This window comes from Cnephaeus nilssonii (assembly GCF_951640355.1).
Source record: "Cnephaeus nilssonii genome assembly, chromosome: 2".
Classification (NCBI taxonomy): Eukaryota; Metazoa; Chordata; class Mammalia; order Chiroptera; family Vespertilionidae; genus Cnephaeus; species Cnephaeus nilssonii.
Window position 1 is genome coordinate 49213678 of NC_137073.1, and position 19768 is coordinate 49233445.

Here is a 19768-nt window from a genome sequence, read left to right on the forward strand (position 1 = left end):
CAGGATTGTTCCAGAATTGAGCTGTAAAGGTCAAGTGTAAAGTTAGGCTCTTCAGATTCTCATATCTCGTTCATCCTCGGGTGGGGTGCCTATACCATATTTCTAGCCAATTCACCTATCTTAAACACTTCTCATTTCACCAGGGAGAAATCTTTTCTAACCTCTGTTGAGCTAATTTATGAAGCCTTTTGTGTTGAGAGAGAGGTGAAGAGCTTGAAGTTTCTGCTTCTAGATTGAGGCCTTTTGATGAGCATCTTTCAAATGCTAGCTAAACATTTCCCGAGTGCTGGAGTATGGGTGCCTGGTTATGGCAGGTCATGTTCCCTGGAGGCCAGATTAAAACTAACACATCTTAACCCAGGCTGGTTTGGCTCAGTGGATAGAGCGTTGGCCTATGGACTGAAGGATCCCTGTTCGATTCCAGTCAAGGGCACATGCCCTGGTTGCAGGCTTGATCCCCGGTAGGTGGCGTGCAGGAGGCAACCGATCAATGATAGTCTCTCATCATTGATGTTTCTCTCTTTCCCTGTCCCTTCCTCTCTGAAATAAATAAAAATATATTAAAAAACAAAACAAAAATTAACATATCTTAGCCTGGTTGGTGTTGCTCAGTGGTTGAGCATCGACCCATGAACCAGGAGGTCACTGTTCAATTCCCAGTCAGGGCACATGCCTGTGTTGTGGGCTGGATCCCTGGTGGAAAGCAAGCAAGAGGCAGTCATTCAATGATCCTCTCTCATCATTGATGTTTCTATCTCTCTTCCCCTCTCCCTTCCTCTCTAAAATCAATAAAACATTTAAACACACACACACACACACACACACACACACACACACACACAACTGACATCTTAGAGCACTAGGCTTAGGAAAAAAACAACAACAAACTAACACATCTCTATCCTATTGCCTGTGCTAGACTGTTTTAAAGTCAATTATTCATATAACTCTTCCTTTACTGGCAATTAATTTCCTTATTTAGGGAGCCTCCCTGGTACCAGTCAACTTTGGTTTCTTCTTCCTCCGCTCATGTCAGGTCTTCCTTTTTGCCTGTGTAATTACGTCCATGTGCTACCAGGAATCCTCTTTCTTTTTACCTCAGCAAATTCCACCTTCAAATTCCTCACGGCGCTGTCTTCCTGATCCCCACCCCCTTTCTGAATCCTAACCACACTGAGTCTGAGGACACACATTCATCAAATATACTGGCTGACTCACTCAATATTGGTCTTACGCATGTGCTGAGTGAAGGAGGGGGTTGTAGCATTATATTCTTGTATTCCAGAGTAAGCTACAAGGTTTAAGATGAGGTCTCACATGCATTTTCTAAACTACCCCTATCCAATTTAGCAGAGTTCCAAACATATGAAACACAGAGTAACTATTTAAGAGGGAGAATTGGGGAGGAGGAAGAGAGAATATGGGCAAATTATGGGAAGGTTTATTGAGAGGCCTCCTAATTCCTGGTCAGAGTCACTCGTCTGGGTGGAGAAAATGTCCTCTTGTACTGTGGAGAGCTTCAAGCTTCACTCCTTCCAGCCACAGCATTGTCCACATCCTGCCCTAATTCATCCTCTAATGAGGCACAAAATATGTGCGTATGAAGGTAGTAGGATAGTCACAGTGGTGGCGCTACAATGAAAAGAAAACAGCAGTCCTAGCTGGTTTGGCTCAGTGGATAGAGCATCGGCCTGCGGAACTAAAGGGTCCCGGGTTTGATTCCAGTCAGGGGCACATGCCCGGGTTGCAGGCTCAATCCCCAGTATGGGGCGTGCAGGAGGCAGCCGATCAATGATTCTCTCTCATCAATGATGTTTCTATCTCTCTCCCCCTCTCCCTTCCTCTCCAAAGTCAATAAAAATATATTTTAAAAAAAGAAAGAAAGAAAACCACAGCATGCAACCATATGTCCTTATAAGTCAGGTGGAGACTGTGTCTTACAAATCTTAATCCTTGCTGACAGAGATGCCTGGAAGGTGCAGCCACTGTGGAAAAACAGTATGGAGGTTCCTGAAAAAATTAAAAATAGAACTACCATATGACCCAGCAATTCCCCTTCTGGGTATTTATTCAAAGAAACTCCAAACACTAATTCGAAAAGACATATGCACCCTTATGTTCATTGCAGCTTTATTTCCAATAGCCAAGATACAGAAGCATGGACCCCATTTTATAAGCAAAATGACACTCTCTACATATCCATTTATAAACCTCATCTAATCCTCACCCCATCTCCCCCCCCCCCTTTTTTTGGCAAACTTCATATTTCTTTTCTTTGTTTTTTTTTTGTTTGTTTGGTTTTTTGTGGGGGTTTTTTTCCAAAGAGTAGGTAAGACACATGTGGAACCTGACCAAAATATGGTACCCTGGAAAGTAGATGATTCCCTACAGCAGTGATCGGCAAACCGCGGCTCGTGAGCCACATGCGGATCTTTGGCCCCTTGAGTGTGGCTCTTCCACAAAATACCACGTGTGGGCAAGCACGTACAGTGCGATTGAAACTTCGTGGCCCATGCGCAGAAGTCGGTTTTCGGCCTGGGCGAGTCTATTTTGAAGAAGTGGCTCTAACGCCGAGCCACACTCAAGGGGCCAAAGATCCACATGTGGCTCGCGAGCCGCAGTTTGCCGACCACTGCCCTACAGGAGGAACAGAATGGAAGAGGGTGTCAGAAGGTCAGTGGGTACCAGAGCTGCCGGCTAATGTTGGAAAGCAGCTCCTTTCCTGTTCTGAGTGCAGTGGTGCCCTTGAATGAGAAGAAAACATACCTGCCTTGTTTTATGCTTGACAATTTAATATAAAACTCTTCCCAGAAGAAATTTCTGTACTGGGTCTTTATAGTAAAATTATTACAGCTATAATGGCAGTCATGTACACAAAGCCTAAAGGAAATCAGGGTAGGTCTCCAACAAAGTGTATACATTCTGTCATCTCTCTATTTCCTTGGCAATCTTTATGGGCTCTGGTTGGAGGAACCCAGTGGAATTGCTGTAAGCACAGTCTCATGTTTTGCTGCATTGCTTAGACAGAGCGTGACAGATTGGGGAGCCATTGATATATGACAACTGGGAGCTATAACATTTTGGGAATGAAAATAATTGTTGAAACCTTACTTCCACTACTTCTAAAGCATTTTAATAAGTCTGTTCTTTATGACTTTAGGTAAACATGTCAATGTTCCCTAAGATCAGAATGAGTTTGAATTAATGAATTACTTAGGACGTCAATCTTGGAATATACGAGCCTGTCAGGAAAACCCAGACCCTTGGCACAGAATATAATTTTGCTCTATCGGATATGCAACTTCTATAAAAACCCTGGTTGGAAGAGCTGATATTTAGGGAAGGTAATTTAGGAAGCAGTCTGTATCAATCCACTTCTTGAAGTATTTTTAGGATCTGTCTTTGGATAAGATTAACAGCAATAGGAAATAACAAATACCGCATAACCCCTCACAGAGTGTCTTCAGGATCTGACTTCAGTGCTAGGCCTCTGAATTTTAGAGTGAGTTGTAATATACAAGAGCATTAAGAAACCCAGGTCTGCATTTTTGTGGCCATGTTTTTGGTGACGTTGCCTTTGGGTAAAGTAGTGGGGAACCTCTATATTTCTTCAGGTGAACGAAGAAATTTGAAAGGTGAAAGGTTAGTGTTACATCATGTGATAGCAATTGGATTTGTTTCTTATGGTTGAAAAATGTGTTTCTTTCCAGTTTTTCAAAGACTCTAGTTGAAGAAACTTGCAACGATCATTGTGTAGAGGACTTAGTCTTTCTTTCTTCATCCTTTTTTTTTTTTTTTTAATACAGGGCTGCAGCCTAAGACAGGGAGAACCATTCAAGAGGCCAGCTATAAATAGCTCTGGGTGTTCTTGAAGGATGGTAGTTTCCTTCAGCATTACATTAAGGAAACTCTTTACAAAGGAGTTAGTCTTGTCCATCGGGTAAAGGCCAGGTAGATGCCAACTTCCTTCTCATAAAGAGCTGACCAACAAAGGACTGATCTGAACAAACTATCCAACGAATGAATTATTATACAGGGTGGGGCAAAAGTTGGTTTACAGTTGTTCATATGGAAAAATAATACAATAATTAAATAATAATCCAAGAATAAAGTCCACATTTCCCATACTCACAACTGGAAACCTAATTTTGCCCCACCCTGTATATTAGTGTTTGGTGTGTTTTTTTCCTTTTATATTTAGTAGGAGAACTGGTTTCTCTTCTTTTATTTATTTATTTATTTTTCCCCAGAAGAAAGTACCTAGGCTAGCGCATTTAGGCCACATCTCTGCTTCATCCACATTAGCTCTTTGGGCTCACAGGAGCATGAGTTGAAAGGTGTGAATAGAGAGGAAGTTGAAATCATAGTATGAAGTGGAACATGTGGGTTTATTATCTATGCTACCTTTGGTAAGCAGATATTGCCTGTGAGTACACACTTGTCCAGGTAAATTCTTTCCTTCAAATCAGAAGTGAAGTCCAACATGGTTGAAATCTCATCTGTCCCAGGCTCTGTCTCTGCTATTGAGAGTAGGGTCCTCATTCAGCCACCTCTCTAATGTGGCCTTTGGGGAGGGGGTGTGTGTGTTTGTATTGTTAACAAAAAGTCATATTGTTGAGGCGAGGTTCTTTTTATAGGTGTATATCTCTTAAGCTGTTACCTCTGGCTAGGATTAGAATGGACCACAGATATGCCTCATTTCACCCAGGAGGTATAACTGAAAAGCCTGTGAGTGTAACTTTTATAAATGAGCTCACGGTCTAAGTATTTCAGGAAAACCCTTTATTCAAGGGATCCCTGCTGAGAACCATTTTGTAAAGTGCTGTGCTCACAGTAGGCACTGGATAACTACATGGATGGACAGATGACAAGAAGGGTCCTTTTGTATGAAAAACCCTTTCATGAGAGCCATTCTCTAGGAAACGGCGGGTGGGTGTTGCCAGACCCTGCTCCAGTATGGCCCTCATATGTCTCTATCCAGTACCCTGTGTCAGTGTTAATAAAAACACGTACTACTTATTGGACGCTTACCATAAACCGGGACGGTACCAAACATCTTTCATCTGTTATCTCATTTAATCCTCGAGGCAATTCAGTGAGATGCAGAAACTGCACTTCACGGAGGCTTGCCCACAGCTTGCCATGCTTGTATAACTGGCAAATAGTGGAGTCTGGTCTCAAATGTGAGTCTATCTGATTCCAACGCTCTAACCCCTATAACCTCTGTGTGTACTACATGCCAGCTCCCTGAAAACCTGAACTCTGTTTCATACATTGTTGTCCCCTCAGTTTCAACCACCAGGCCTGGTGTACAGTAGGCTCTTATTGTGAATGAATGGGAAAGGAAGGACCAAGACTGGGGTTGGAAGACCTGTTACAACTCTAGTTCTGGTACCAAATAAGTCATTCAACCTCTCTCGAGCACCGCATAAATTGGGAAAATAATTCCTGCCCTGCCTATATCACAGAGCTCTTGTGAGGATCAAAGGAGAAAGAGCTTATGAAAACCATAAGGAACTACATAAATGTTAAGAAGGAGTCATAAATTAATTACCTAACTTAACTGTTTTGTAAGTTCAGAATGGTTCAAGGCGAGGTTTCCTCAAAGCACCTGAAATATTTAAATATTTGGAAAATACTTGACCTAAGGGAAGGATAGGGAATAAGTCTTATGGTGTGGATACACATAGTGGCAAATGAACAAACCGTAGGAATTCCAGTTAGACGGGGGAAAGCAGTCCAGGCTGGTGGAGTGTGCACTGGGCACAGAGTATTTGGATTGGGTGACTCTAAGCTCCAGTGACCTGTCATTCTAACCAGGTGTTTGGGGCAATCCTGTAGGATTGAGTCATCCAGTGGCGTAGCTTTCACTGGTCACACAGTGTTTGCTGCCAGCGTTCCGCCTTTTACTTGCTGGCAAAGGGGCTGGCAGACCCTCATAGGCTGAAGCAACAGAGAGGGACCCCTCCTTACCTCCCCCCCACCCCCCCCACCCCCCCCCCCCCACCCCCCGGTGTGTTTTCAGGTGTCTTAGAGAAATGTGCTAGATTCCAAAGCTGGTCTGTGCACTGTTCAACTTAGGTTCCTCATTGACACCTCTAGTGCTGGCTTCAAGAGTCTCTTTTGGAAGAATGTTCTGTTACCCCTCTTAGGTAACCCCATTGTTTCTCTACTATCACACCCCTACTCCATGGATTGGAAACTGTTAGATTTCTGTTATTTAAAGCATTAAGATTTTCCAACAGTGCAATGTAAAAATGCTTCTGGAGACTTCTTTCAATCTTAGAACTATATATACTTTCAAAACTTACAGTGTGTGGATAGAAAGCCCTTTGAGACTGATAAGAATGAGCTCTCTAATAGCATCTTAGGTTTTGTAATACTTATTTTCAGGTGCATTGTTTAAGCTTCATGCTGACACTGGCAGGTACACAGAGCGGGACAAACTATCCACGTTTTACAAATGAGCCTGGAAGGGGAAGGAAAGCGCACAAGGGACAAGGGACAAGGCCAAGCTGGGGCTCGGACTTTTTCTCCATCCTGTTTAGTCCACCTTCTGGGCCATACGAAGCCACACTCCCCTACCTGACAGTACAGGCACCAGGTCAGTCCTATTGAAGCAAGCAGGGCAAGTTAATGCTGTCGTTACAGCTGAGGAGAGGGAGCCCCAGACACTAACCTCCTTGCCACGCACCTCTGGCTATTGATTATTCTGTCTCAGACCCACCTCTCCTGACTCGGAGGGCCTCCTCTTTTCATTGTAGCTGCTGACTTTGTTTCAGCACTTCCTAGAAAATCTTCAGGCAACACCTTCATCTCACCAGCATAGAACACCACAGGGTTTAGGAATTCACTGAGGAAAATGCTAGAAAGGCAAGGTCAGGAGAAAGGAGAATAGTCAAGAGGAAGGAGAAAGGTCAAGAGATGGAAAAGACCAACCAGCATTTGGATTGCCTGCTTCCTTAACCACGAGTGGGAAGCAGCCTTCAGATGGAATTTCTGCCACTTTGTAAGCCCATAAGCCTGCCCCAGACTGCCTGCTCCAGCCCTGTCACATGTTTAGGGGAAAGTTATGGACAGTTCCACTTTTTATTCTAGGTATTTGTATATTAGCATTTTTTTAAATATATTTTTATTGTATTTTTACAGAGAGTAAGGGAGAGAGATAGAGAGTTAGAAACATTGATGAGAGAGAAACACCAATCAGCTACCTCCTGCACACTCCCCACTGGGGATGTGCCTGCAACCAAGATACATGCCCCTGACCGGAATCGAACCTGGGACCCCTAAGTCTGCAGGCCAATGCTCTATCCACTGAGCCAGACCAGTTAGGGCTAGCATTTGTTAATTGTTGCATGTAAAACTAAGACTTCTACATGAATCCACCTTGGATCTGAGGTCTAATATCTGACAAACTGCAAAAGGTATGTAGTTGGAATTATCCTTCCCTCTGGTAATAATTAGAATTGTGGGGCAGAGAGCAAGCAACTTTGGAATGAATCTTCTTACTTAGTTTCTTTTGGTTTCTTGACATCCATGTTTTCCCCTCCCGTTTTTCTGTCTGACGCGCTGTCTCTGCAGCACACAGCCTGTGTGTGCCCCAACCTCCTCAACCCCCCTCTGCTCTCTGATGTTCTCCGAAGCACCCTCTGATCTGCCCACCTGCTTTGAACAGAGACTTGAATAAGTTTCAAGTATTTTAATACTAAAAATTAGTTTTTATTTGGTACATGTTTTCTCATTTTAATGCATTTCTAAGGAAAAGAGGTTGCATTTTTGAATAGCTATCGTCACAGTTTAGAATTGAAAACCTTAACTTGCAAGATCAGAAAGTAGAGCTTTCCTAGGGATGAGAGCTGTGTGCAGAGGGCTTCCTCTGTTGAGGTAGCTTTACAGCTTCACAGCCAGTGCTGGGAAAATCCTTGGTGACGACTTTTTACGTGGCCTAGCATTCTTGTTCTTATGAGTAATGCTAATGAAACTGTTCTTTCAAAACCTCGAGACCTTCTCGCCAGGCACGTATGTTCTCTGGGAACACCAGCTATCTCCTTGACAGTTATTAGGCTCTGTGCTCGTTCCTCTATTGCAGTTGTCTGTTCGGCGGATAGAGGCCGGTGTTCTCTTGCACCGGCGGTGGCCCTTTAGGGACGGGATAGAAATTGCTGGGAAAGGTGGGAAGGTGAAGGAGATGGTTTGTGTGCTGTTTGGTTTCCCGGCACTTTCAATCAGGTTTGGTTACTTTACTCAGTTAAGAATTAGTTTAGGCTGGGTTGGTTAAGAAGCCATTTTCGTTATTGTCTTCACATTCTTAGGAAATGTATCCTACTTAGTCTGAATAAATCTGAGAATAAAACACCGTGGTGCCTTGCCTTGCCTCTATGCAAAGAAATCTCGTAGCAAAACTCACACATCTGGTATTTTCGAGTTCCTCTTAACCTGTCATTTAACATGTGGCCTTTATTTGTCATCTTTTCATTTGGTGGTGGTGGTGGTGGTGCCCACAATAACAATACTCCGCTGCGGTGGTTGTGTCTTACAGAACCCAGGAGTGGCTTTTATCCCTGCCTCTGTGTCAAATCCAGGCAATTTTCTCCTCCCCGTGGCTTGCACGGCGCCTGGTTGAGTGGTTGAACGTTGGTCGCCAAGTTGCTTTGTTAAAGCCACAATCTTTAGAAGTGAAATAGTCACACCAAGCGATCCGGCTTATGTGGACTCTTCTGTAAATAGTACGTGCGCTGGGGGAGTATTCCCTCGCCCCCGGGGGAGGTCAGCAGAGTGGTTGTGAGACAGAGTAATCTGGTCTGGGTGGTGCTGAAAGCTCTTATTGACGGAGGATTAGTCTCAGTGGAGACAACATGCTGTCACATGGCCATCGGTGCAATTGAGAGGAGTGAGGTGGGAGGCCAGTGGGGGAGGGGAGAGCCGCTGAGTCACTGAGTTCATTGAAAGGCTGCTGCTGCAGGGGTGGGTGGCCAGCAAGACCCACCCCTGGACTCTGCCACCACCACACCCACACCTCTGGGTTAGCTGACTCTACTCCATGTTGGGCACGGAGGACAGCAGCACTTAAAGAGGTAGGAACCTGAAAAGCTGGCCTCACAGTCAGACACCTCCTACACAGTGGAGAACCCTGGGCAGATTCCGGGAGCATGGAAGAGGGAGGCCCCCTGCTGACATAAGGGAACTTGGCCTCTGGTCCTGAGTGTTGGCTTCTGTATCCAAGATGGGAAGCTGGGAAGGGGGGTGGTTACTCCAAGGTTTCTTGACTTGATGCCTCAAAGCTCCGAAAGGGAAAAGAGGAAATTGTGTATGCTTACTTAGTCTAGCAGCCAAATACTATTTCTCTAGATTGGGCATAATTTAAAGTCACATTCAAACTTGTCAGTGCGCAGCCATTGCTAATGTGAGAAAAAAAATATGTTAAAGTCACTGTTTTTTTTCGTAGGTGCCTCAGAGTTAGTCTGAAGCTTCTCTACCACTAGAAAAAAAGTACAAAAATGGCAAACTTTTGTCTGCATTGGGGCTGGAGGGAAAGTAGGGGGTCCTTGAGGTGGGCGGGGAATTGGGGCCGAAGTCACAGTCTACCAAACTGTATCACTTCTCTAAGAAAAGGGAGCACATGGTCTTTGCATAAGTTTGGTTCCCAGCCTTAAAGGACTGATGTTTCTGTGTCTGTGTCTGTGTCTGTGTGTGCGCGCGCACAGCATGCCAGGTGATGTCATGCGTGTTTTTGTGACCCCGCCACATGCACCGAGGACCTATCTGAATGACTGTTAATAAACGAACTGTTAATAAATGTCTGAAAAAGGACCTAAAGAGATGAGTCTATAGACCAATATATGTTGTCCAAAAAAAGCATCAAAAGTTGGTGGAGGCTGGAAAAAAAAACCTTTCAAAGTGAACTCTGAGTGCTAGTACTACCCCAGTCCAGGTTATCTATCCTGAAGAATTGATTTCGGCAAATCTAGAATAAAAAGTGACTGCTTGGACTAGGTGAGTTCTCTTGTTTGTTTTTGTTTTTTAAGAAACTAGTAAAAAGTCATTTCCTCTCAAAGCTACGTGTGCATTTACGCAGAACATGGGGGTTGCTTTGTTTTGAGTTTCTTCCCCATCCCTCCTTTATTTTTCTTTTGCAAAACTGAACGCAGAATTCTGTTCATCCCAATTTATTCAGAGAGGTCTACGGCAAGGAAGGCAGGCAGCAGATGCTTGGTGGCTTCCGTGAAAGGGGAAATGAGTAACAGAGGATAGAGGTTGTGCAGGGTCAGGGAAGAAGGAAAGCCTGTTTTGGTGTGAGAGAACTTTGCTGTTTAATTGGTTGTGTTGGCAACCAATAAGGACTGGGAGGGAAGATGAAGAGAACGGGGTTGGGGGGTCACTAGTTGCTGCCATCGCCTCCTTCCTGGCTGGAGGGACTCTAGCCTGTCTGATGGCATGCTGCTTGGATGGCCCGTCAGGAAATCATTTCATTCCTGGCTCCCTGGTCTCAATTAGCTTGAGTGTAAAAACTTGCTGGGTTTAATCAGTCCCTCTAGCAGAATAAGACTTTCCCCTTTTAAAGAGAAAGGAATGTGTGTCTTGGGCATTAATAAACCTTTACTAAACTAACCTTCCTGCATAATTAAATTACTTGCTTTGAAGTAAAGGAGCACCTAAAAATTAAAGGTTGAAGTATGATTCCAGAACATGGCTTAAATTTCTTTCAGGTTTTAATAAATTGTAAGAGAGAGAGAGAGAATGAATGAATGAATGTGTCACTGCATCAGCTCTGAAATGCAGGAAGTTTGTTTAGCAATTCATTATTGGGAAGAAAAACAAAAGCACGTTGGTCCTTGGATTTTATAAGTCACCACCAAGGAGCCATGGGTAGGGCTTCATCTAACTTGGGGCCCTAGGTTACGGACAGGTGGGCTGCTAGATCCCAGGGGGCCTATCATTTCTTTTTTAAAATATATATATTTATTGATTTCATTGCAGAAGGGAGAGGAAGAGATAGAAGCATCCATGATGAGAGAGAATCATTGATCGCTGCCTCCTGCACACCCCCTACTGGGGATAGAGCCCTAAACCTGTGCATGTGCCCTGATGGGGAATCAAACCGTGACCTCCTGGTTCATGAGTCAACGCTCAACCACTGAGCCATGCTGGCCCGGGCTGGGCTGGTCATTTCTAATTCCAGATCCAGGTATAGATGATGGCAATTTAATTTTAGAAAGCTAAATTGGAAGCTTTTCCCCACTGTGTGTAATGACTCAACTTAAGAATTTAAATGTTTGCTCTCAAGCTGCCATACTCTAAATGACCTGCAGGTTACCCAGTACAGAATGTTAGCCCTTTGTCTACTGCACGGTCTGGTTAATGTTCGGGAAAAGCAAATACATTTGAGGATTTAGCCTGACAAAAGTCCTCCCTTCTCCTGGTTTTGTGGAGCACAGCACCAGTTCTCCACCAGCTGAGGGGTCTTCAGGCCTCACTCCTGGTATCACCCAGAAAGCTCTGGGGATGCTGTCTAGCTTTAAGCCCCCTTATTGCTCTATCTTTGAAATTCCTCTGCTTCTGTCAGTTGACCCTTTTGCTTATAAGGTTGGCTTATTGGTGTGTGTTTTTTAAATTAAGTTTTATCCAAAATTTCTATAAATTTGAAATGAGTAAGGGGCTATTCAATCTGCTATACAGACCCAGACTCTCGCCTGACTAAATGCAACTGGGAAGTTAGATATGCGAGAACATTTATTTTTATTTTTTCTGAGAACACGATCCACATTTTATTTACATTTTAAGACTAACTTTAATCTCAAAAATCACATATCCAGTCACCTATTTCCTTTTTGCTGATTTCATTTCAACTTAAATGCATGGTTTGTCAAAGACTATAAACAAATATTTACCATGTCTTTTACATGTAACACACAGAAACAGCTTTCAACGGATATTCATTGACCTTCCCCATGACATTTTTTTATTATAAATACAGATATCAAAACAATTCTGAACATATTTTTTTATACTACTGGTAGTCAGCACCCACACCACTTCAAAAATTAAAACAATTTGAGACAATTTTCATTGTACCTGCTACTGTAGACAATTTAAATTGAAGCTCTTTCACTAAGCAAGATGGATAAAGCATGCCATTTCTTTTTCCTTCTTGGGATTTTTACTTTTTAGTAGAAATCACCATACTTTCGTCTGTAAACCTGAATTCTATTTTGAATACTCCAGGTTTATGTTTAAATGACAGTGCCTTAGAAAAATTGTGCTGCTTTTTTTCTCCTGTTACCTGAAAACATAATGTGTATACATATATTCAATATATTCTTACACATGTCCAGGTCATGTTTATCAGCTGGCATTCTTTTACTTAATGTGTGGGTATTTTGCATCGTGATATTTAATCAAGACATTAACATGAGTAGAAGATTGTTGATTTAAGACAAGTTTGAGATTCACTAAAGTTAATTGTTGTATGTTTGTCCTTCTGGTGGCTGTGGCTTCATATTTTCTTTGGACATCATTAGACATCTTAGTTCTTGAAGGGCAACTTGAATGCTGTATGAATTTTGCCGTTTTGCTAATACTGGTATGCTCTGTGCATCTACCATACCACTGGAATTATTTATCCCCTTCATATTAATTTTGGTTACAAATCTAACTGTTGGAGGAGCTTCTGGGTATTTAGGTCCACATTCTACTTTCAGGCTATATATTCTGTTTTCATAATTTGTTCTTGGTGGCCCAATAATCATGCCTGTCCGCCTTGTACGTGTCATAGCTTCATCATCTTCAAGGCCCCAGCTAAACGCACCATCGCCTACTCCTTTTTGTCCTTCTCAAGTTCTTCCAACAGCGAAAATTATGTGGAACTTTAACTCCTGTGGAGACCGCCATCTTCTTCTGCCGCGAGAACATTTCTTTATGTTGAACCGCTAAGCCTTGGTGTTGGAAGGAACCTGCCGCCACCCCCCTCTGTGTAGCCTCTGCTGCATTCTCCCAGCCTGGGGGTGGTGATCTGTGGCAGCAGGCAGAGAGGTGGTCCCACAGCACCACACCTGGTTCCACTGTGAAGCCGTCACCTTGACACCTCGCTGCTGGCTGGCTTTCATTGGACACCTTCCTCTTGCATATCACTTCACCATCAAGATCATCTTTCCATAAGTTCAGGTTCATGGTGTTTACTATCCATAGTCTATGCATTTATGATGATAGCCCAGTTCCCTTTTATTTTTTCCCTGTTGGGTTTGGAACCCCTCTGTGGGAACCTGTCCTATGTATTGACGCCCACTATAGGCTTCGTTTTGTCTAAGTATCTTTCTCTACCTCCCAAATGTCATGCTAAAACGTGTTCACCATGATCCATTCCAAAACTGCTTTTCAGCCATGCTCTGGAGGTGTCCTTTCTTCCCATTGGGAGTCATCATTCTAGTGCCTTACGTACATTGTACCTAAACAAATAAGAATCCTGTTTTGCATCATCATGGATGTTGTTATAATCCATGTCCACATTATCTTTAAAAATCAATGACCTTTACCTAGAAGAAGTGAGGAAAGTACCTCCACTGGGTCTCGGGGCTGTCCTCAGAAAGTCGAGGATGTTTTCCCGGTGTGACTTGTTCCTGTGTAAATTAGCAGATGGGGAGGGGGAGGGGGAGGTCAGCCTTGGCGGGCTGTGGAGCTGTCAGTTTTTATTCTATTTGTCATTTTCTTCAGGAAGTCCCCAAACATGGGGGAGTAATTATCTCAGCCATTTGGGGCCCAGCAGGTTCCCACCACTCACCATTCCCCTGAGATTTGCTGGTGACACGCCGTGCCTGCTGGTGCCACTGCACTCCCCCCTCCAACACAAGTTTACTCCTTGTAGATCATGCATTCTCTCAACAGTCTGAAAGCTGCAAACCTTCCTCCCAGGGAAAACACACGCATGCTCACTTCCGTGTCCAGTTGCAGGGGGTTGAGGATGTCCTAATCAAGACTCATGAAGCCCAGGTTAAGGACCCCTCGCATGCACCATACCCGCCTTGCTTTGAAACTTGGCGATTTATGTTTACAGCCTGTGTCATGGATTGCATGAAAAGGGCCTTACTCCTGTTCTGTAGGTCTTGTGGTTTCATTCATTATTTACTTTTGGACCTCCAATGCACAGCATTGGGTTAACTGGTCCTTGGTTTCTATCACACGCATGGCCGGTCCAGGCAGGGCCCTCTCCCATCCATTTTATCTCTGCGAAACACCTGCGAGCCCACCCCAACACAGAAACTAGAATGTGACAGCATTTATCTCAGCCTGTGTGGTCCTACCTACCCGACCCAGTGTAGTCACTTTCTGAATCCTGTGTAAATTGTTTTCTTGCTTATTTAAGAAATAGTTTTGTCATGTCTGTACATTTCTAAAAGGCTAGCCAGGATATGGTGGCGTTCCTAAGTCCTCTCTAGACATACGTAAGTTCTCCATGGTTCATTTGTTTTAAAATACCTGAGCCCTTCTTGGGTGTTAGGCGCTCAGGTGCCAGGAGGAGACAGAAATAAAACGACAGCCCCTGCTGTCACGAAGCTGGGCGGGGAAGATGCTAAAACCTTTCAAACTGGAATGATTACACCAGCAAAGACATGATGAGTACTGAAAGTCGAACCACGTTATATGGGTGATGTGATTTCCATACATGGTAGCGACCTGTTTCGTGCTGGACTTATGACTGTATGCGCTTTCCTTTCATCTGGATCAGCGCTGGCTCGGGGCAGGGCCAGCAGCGGGCCTCCGCCCTTTCCAACAGGCACATTTCCGCCAGCTCCCAGTCAGCCATGCGGAGACACTCAGAACGCGGTGGCACATCTTTACTTTTCGCCTCAGGTGACTTGCCTTCACCTCTCCCTCAGCCTAGGTTCATAGAGGGCAGCGCAGCCCAGAGCGAGGAACCCGGGTCTTGATGTCTGTGGCCTGGGGTTCCAGTTCTGGCTTCACAGTTGCTCTGTGCCCTTGAGCAGATTACTCAACGCCCTTCTTCCTCGTCCTCATTTGTAAAGTGATGCTAGCAGTGCTCCCTCATAAGGTTGCTATGAGCATGAAATGAAATAAACGTGCTTTATTTCATTTTTCTCTTAAATCAAAGAAATAAAGTACCGTAGTGCATATTATACAGCGAGTTCTCACTATTCGATGCCATCGCTAATTGTTCCGGCCTTCATGGCCCTGGAAATAGTAAGAGTGAAAATAAAGGGGATAGGCTCTGTCCCCTGCCGTCTGAGACGTCAGACCCCTGGTGCTGGAAGAGGTGTAATGAGAACCTCTTTTAATAGGAAAGAAGCTCCTGACAATGACCCCTTTGCCACGAGAAATGTCCATAACGAAGGTCCAGGTTCCCTGAGGGCAGAGCTGTCTTTTATTTTTAATGTTACATGCAGGACGGCACCCTTAATGAATAGTGGTAAAAAAAAAAAAATCAGCGGAGGTTTAGATCCCAGGCCCGAAACTCATAACTGGAACCCACAGTCATGCTTCTTTTGGCCCATGCATTGTTTAAAAAATTAACATTAGTCGGTAGCTCTTACACATCAAAATATTTCACTTAAACATTCCGTTTTTTATATTTTTTAATAAAATTATTTAGCAACATGGGGCCCACATTCCCACTGGGCAGTGAATGCTGGAGTGGAGAAGCAGATGCCCAGTGGTAAATGGGGCGTGCCCTCTCCAGTTTGACATGGACCCCAGCGCTCCCTAATGCTCGCCTAGACCCCTTCCCTCGCATCTCACCTGCCTGGCCTGCTGGACACTGGAGTTTGTGACTGCATCCCCTGTGGTATTAGAGCCTGATTTGTCAACAAGGAGGGTTATTCACCCAATTAGTGCAGCTTCTAAGACCTGGCGCTAGGTGCTGGGGGAGGGCACGGGAGATGGAAATGAAGAACAGGACTGATTCACGTATATCACCAATGGGTATCTCACCAGTAGGAGAGCTGGTTCATGTGCGGGGATGACTGCGGTGAAAGAGGACATGCGCCAGGTTAATGGTGCAAGATTTGAAAGGAGGGGCATCTGCTTCTGCCTGAGCTGCTTGCAGGGAGTCTCTTGGATGAGACCTAGCTCTTTGAGGATGATAGGATTTCAGTATCTGGAGGAGAAAATGGCCTTCCCCCCAGAGGGAGTGACATATGCAGCAAAAAGCAGCTGTGACTTGACCAGTTTGACCCACACGTGGAGGAGCAAAGGGAGTTGAAAAGAGGAGGAGGCAGGCAAGGGCCCTTTAAGGCCACACAGTGGCATTTGGACCATGGGCAGTAGGGCGCTGGCAAAGATTTTTTGAGAATGTTATGATCAAAAAGGATTTTGGGAATAAAATATTTTTCAACTGTGTCAGCAAACATCCCAAAGGCGGAAATGGCTCTTGACCTGTTTGCCTAGATGCACCCTGCACCCTGCTTTTTCTTGCAGCCCATTTCTGCTCTGCGTGCTCCGATGATGTCAGAAAAGCGCCCTTTCCTTCTCGGGCCGTGACCTCAGGCCCAGAACCCATAGACGGGTGATAAATTTCACTTGCAATTGGAAGTGCATTAGAGGGGGTGTGGTAACACTTAGAAAGCTTAACCTGCCTGTCGTACAAAGAGATGGAAAACCTGTTTGGGGCAGCTCTAAATTGTCAGACTGATTGTGCTGGCTCCGACCAGATTGCAAGTCTAATTCTCTAAGTGAGACTCACTGGATCCTCATTGTTATGCATGCTGCCCACCCGTGGATGCTCTGCCTTCCTGGTGTTTGGCGCTGGGTGTGTGATGGTGAGAGGACTGCTAACCCCGACTTTGGGCACATTCTGCTGAGAGTGCTGCTGCTGGGTAATAATTGATGCCACTGTCCTCACATGCGACTGTGATCTACACTTGATCTTGGACTTGGCTTCCTTTGCTGTTCCCTTTAATGAGCACTTTGACAGGCTAATTCACACTGGGCCCTTGGAAAGTCTGTGACACAATCACCGTCAGAAATAGGTGCTTCTTAGCTGGGATGACCTGGTTTCACTCAGAGTTGAACACCACTGCCCCCAGGGATGGAACCGCTGGCCTGGCCTTGACGTTGCCGCAGAAAGCAGAGAAGAGAGGCCTGCCCCTGGAGCAACATGGGCACTCATCCCTTTGTCGATTCTATGGCTAGTCTAGAGATGGTTTATTTTGTTTGCTTTTTGCACTGCAGCTATATTCATGTTCACAACGAATCCTCAAGAAATGACAGTAGATGAGGAAGTCAAGATTGCAGAAGTCTTCCTAGTGAGGGGAGTGGCATCAGGAGGCCTTTCAAAGTTGTTCTCTCTTCCATGGGCCAGTGCTGGACTTCTTTTCCCCATTCATTCAGCAGAAGATCCCCAAGTGTGTTTTGTGTGCACTAAGAATCCTGCAAGGCTCTGGAGATGCCGGAGTGAGTGGCAGATAAGTTAACATCATGCACTCCTGCTGGATTTCTGGATTTTCTTTGTGACAAATTGAAGACAGATTTATTCACTTGTCAAATATAACCATTTTTCTTTTTCCCCAACCATAATGCCAGAAATGTGACATTTATGTCACTTAATGGCCTTGAGTTTACAAAATGAGTCCTCTGAACACTGGGTAATTTTACCACAGTGCTATTTTCTGCAACTTGCACCAAGTGAGCAGTGAGTGATGTCTGCAAGCATGAGGTAGAACCCGCAGGTAGATAGATGATCCTCAGGGTGTGGGTAATTGAAACTAATAGGAATAGCCCACAAAACATGATTTCATAGAAGAATAACAAATATGACCTAAGTGGTGCTTTGGTTAATTATTTTTAGAAAAGAAACAAATTAGAGGAGGAATTCCTAGGTGTATAGCATTCACTAAAGTAAATCCCAGTTGGACTGGAAACCTAGGTGTACAAATTGGCCCCATACACAGATGGACATGTGTGTGAATGGGGAGCTTAAACTCAGGGAGAGTGGATCCCAACCAAGATATTAAGTGGTTTCCTATGGAAAGTAGAATTTACTCTTCCTTTATGTATTTCTGTATTGTTTGAATTTGTAACAATGAGTAAAATACACATAGATACATGCACATGTACACAAATACTAACCTGATTGGATATGGAAAGAATCCCTAGGCTTAAAATTAGTGGGAGAAATGACAAAAGAATTGAGCAATAGGATTTGACAGCAAATATGTTACTTTTATTGGAAAGAATTTAGACAACTTGGAGAAAATATTCCCAACAAATTCATGTTGCCACCCTCAAATAGTTTAATATAGTAAGAGCATCTGGTAAGCTGAATAATGTCTGCCCCCGAAGATATCCAGGTCCTAATCCCTAGACTTGGTGAATATGTTACCTTTCCATGTGTCATTCAGTGAAGCATCTTGAGATGGAAATGTTACCCTGGATTACCAGGTGGCCCCGTCATTATCAGAAGGCTCTTTGTAGGAGGGAAGCAGGAAGATGAAAGTCAGAAGAAAGAGATGTCATAATGGAAGCAGAGGGTCAGAGTCAAAGAGGGCTTTGAAGAGCATGGTTGCTGGCCCTGAAGATGGAAGAAGGGGCCTCGAGCCAAGGAATGCTGGCAGCCACCGAAGCTGGAAAAGGCAAGGAAACGGATTCTCCCCCAGAGCCTGGGAGGGAGCCGGGCCCTGCTGACACCTGGATTCTAGCCTCGTGAAACCATTTCAGATTCTGACCTCCAGAAAAGTAACAGGATAAGTGAGTGTTGTTTTAAGCCAGGAAGTTTATGGTAATTTATCCCAGCAGCCGTAGGAAACCAACACAGAGCCTAAATGAATGAAACACATTGCTAGTGGTTGCCTGCTATGCCTCAGCACAGGCTTCCGTGTTCAGACCATGTGGGTTCTTTGCTGTATCGTCTCTCTTCTTCCTCACGAACCTATGGGGAAGGTGGTGTGACTCTCATTTCTGCAATAAGCAAAGTATAAGCTTCAGTTGTTGAATTGTACATCACACCATTAGTGTCAGGGCTAGGGTTTCATCTGGCCCCAAAGCCCAGAACTTGTGAGTACATGCAAAGGATACATGCTAAATTGTAGATAGTGGTTGGGTTATAAGTGATATCTTCTGCCTTTTTTTCATAACATACAAATGTTATGAAGAGAAAATATAATCTTATGTTCAGGAGAAGAAGAAAAAATTCTTGGTGAAAGACTAGGAACTTGCCTCTCCTGGTTTATTGTCATTGACAACAAAGTCTCCCAGAGAATGTTCTTTCCGAATCAGAAGCCCTCTAGACTGCTCTTCCCAGAGGTGGTTTCCACAGGGCGCCTTGGTCTAATGCTTGGCCTTATGAGAACATCTCCGTTGGTTACGCTCAGGTGAGGGCACATGTCCAGGGCTGGGTGGGAGGATGCTGAGGTGAAGGTGGGGCAGAGATGGCAAGGGGCCCAACGTAATGTGGAAATGCACTGCTGGGGACTCATGACCCACCAGCAGGCTGCTCTTTTTAGTTGCTGTTCTGTATTCAGTTGTGTCACTTTAACTGTCACATGAAAAAGAAGCAAAAAAGTGGCCCCCTCCTCAGCCCCGTGACCTTGCTCCCTTTCCGCTCACCTTCATGTGCACAGAGGTGTGGCTCAAGAAGTGCTGCCAGCGATAAGGAGGAAAGCTCTGCCTTCCTCTCCGTGGGATCAGGGAGCCCCCTGGTTGTCATCCTCACTTCCCTCAGCACCCTTTGTCTCCCATCTGCCCGCCCTTCCTTGGCTCCAGGAGGGCGGCAACCTGGCTTGTGGGTGCTCCCTGGCTTCCAGGACTTCATGCTCCGGACAGG

The 19768-nt window shown here is 44.6% G+C and overlaps 1 protein-coding gene and 1 pseudogene across 4 annotated transcripts in view; one reads left to right on the forward strand and one right to left on the reverse strand.

Moving 5' to 3' along the window:
* MCC (MCC regulator of WNT signaling pathway) overlaps positions 1–19768 on the forward strand; it is a 378683-nt gene that overhangs the window by 212049 nt on the left and 146866 nt on the right. The gene's annotated exons all lie outside the window — the stretch shown is intronic.
* Positions 12419–15426, reverse strand: LOC307113741 (ubiquitin-conjugating enzyme E2 variant 2-like; annotated as a pseudogene). The gene has a single exon. The product of its transcript is annotated as a ubiquitin-conjugating enzyme E2 variant 2-like (transcript).